Here is a 2,340-nt window from a genome sequence, read left to right on the forward strand (position 1 = left end):
TTTGTGTTTTTGCCGGGGATCACTTCTAGAGCTCTGAGACTCTCGTTCCGTATCTGCGGCGGGGATGACGCTGCTGTGAGCATCACTTGAAACGATATTGGTCTTGTTAGACATCTTCAACAAGATAGATTGTCCGTATTGAATAACACGAGAAATTCGGGGGTCATTATAAATTTCCTTAAGACCCTCAAAATTGGTTTTCATTTGGACTACTAAGCTATCTTATAGGAGTTTGTTTTTCTAGTAGTTTGCGTATAATAAGTACATTTTTTTTTTTTCATAGGTTTTGAAAAAGTTTTTTCTTCGATCTCACACACTTTGCAGATCTGCCACGGATTTGGCAATTTTTACTGCTTGTTTTCTGTTGTACCGTTTAATTAAAATGTAAACGGTTGCAAAGAGTTGCACACTTACAATGCACAGGATAATTGTGAGTTTGAACTCGTGCGATTCATGCCACTCTTCATGTAAATCCAGTGTATTCTGGATGTTGACTTGTGGGTCACCAGTATTTCTCACAATTTTTGAGTTGGGTTTACCCATTTCAATAATTATCACTGGGTCTTGTTGAATTCACTAAGAGTTAAAAACTCTGTCATGGTATGCCATATGTTATGTTTCACTGAGTCATTCTTTCTCACCCAACTGAAACGCTCAGTTTGGTGGTTAAACTAATAAATGATTTTATTGTAGAATTCTTATTCTACAGTTGACCTACGGGAGGCACTTGAAGTCGGTAACCGTGTGTAAAGGAAAAGGCAAATTTTATGTGCCCTGGTAACAGCACGATATGTGCGCTTGGGTCGCAATGTAATTCGAGATATTCGAATTGCATAATGTGTTCAGTGCCATCGAACTGATTTGTGCACTGTTGCATATGCGTTTCCTTCGCGTGAGAATTGTCTCCGCGGGGTACTTGACTGCTATTGTGGTCTTCTAAGAATTTAGGTTAGGTAAATGAATTCTGGTCTCTCACAATGTGGGTTTGTTGCTATGCGTGCTACACTCGATCGCTCACACTGTACCTACGTTTCTTTATTCTTCAAAGTTTTCACTTATATCTGGTGGTCGCCATGTTGACGGGTCACGGTCGCCATATCACAGTTTGAAAATTGGCTTCAGGTTCCGATAAAAGCTTTGTCTTGCGCTATCAGTCTAGAAAGGTGCTGAAGGATCTGTTGCAAGCCGTTTCTTTGATTGGGAGCTTTCAAAGTTCATCGACTAGTTTCTCTATGATCAAAAATGTACTCTGAATCGTGAGGAACTGCCATTGATCTGTCAGAGTTTGACATGATTCTTCGAAAGGCTTTTCAAATAATTTCCTTTTCGTAAATCTTTAAGTATTTTGAAGATTTCACAAAATTCTGGCGTTCATCGTCCTTTACGTCTGCTAAATCAAAATAAAAATTCAAGACAGTTGTGAATATGGATTGAAATATTCGTCAACTCTGTTGTCTCGTAACAGGTATCCAACTATTGTAATTTACTATTACCAACCTAAATGTGCCGGGAAAAAAATCCGTTCGTTACGCCGTCCGTTTTATGAAAGCGATTTTTTTTTGGAAATGACTTAAAACAAATTATTTTGTTGATGATAGTCGTCAGTGAATTGGAACACAATTATCATGACACAGTTTCATGATAATTATGTTCCAATTCATTAACGACTGTCATCACTGTGTTGTACAACTAAACGTCTCATCTAAAATTATTTCAATTTAACCTGCGTAGTCTCAGGAGGTAGTCGAAATCAGTTCAGTGATGTATATTACTTCTTAGCAGAGAGATGGAAAATCAAAGAGGGAAAGAATGTGGAGAAGGTTCTTAGCAGCAGGCTTGCTTGGCGATACTGTACTGCTTATACCGTCTTCAAGTAGAGCAAAAACTTGCAAGCTTCTGAGCAGTGATTAACAATGTTCATCCTTACAAAGAAGTTTTCCACAATTCCGATTGGAAGCCTCTGAGAAAATGATTTCCAAGCTTCCGAGTAAAAAATGTTCACGCTTTTGAAAGGAAGCTTTTCAAGCTTCTGATCGAGAGAAAAAAAAAACTTTGCGAGCTTCCAAGGAGATGATTTTCAAGCTTCTGAGTGGCAGCAGCTGTTCAAGTTTCGGGACGAAAGCTCGTCAAGCTCGTGAGCGAAATTTCCCAAGAACTTCTGTGATTTCTGTTACTCGAGATCAAACTCCAAGTATAATAGGTTCGACATTATTTGCAATTGTTTTATATTTCTAAAAATATCGATAGCCTTTTGCCACACTTCGATGTTATAATTTTTAATGGCTTGTTTATAATTATTTTTGATTATGGCCAATTAAAGTACGGCCTGTTCAAATTTTT

Source organism: Aedes aegypti, chromosome 3 (assembly GCF_002204515.2).
Source record: "Aedes aegypti strain LVP_AGWG chromosome 3, AaegL5.0 Primary Assembly, whole genome shotgun sequence".
Classification (NCBI taxonomy): domain Eukaryota; kingdom Metazoa; phylum Arthropoda; class Insecta; order Diptera; family Culicidae; genus Aedes; species Aedes aegypti.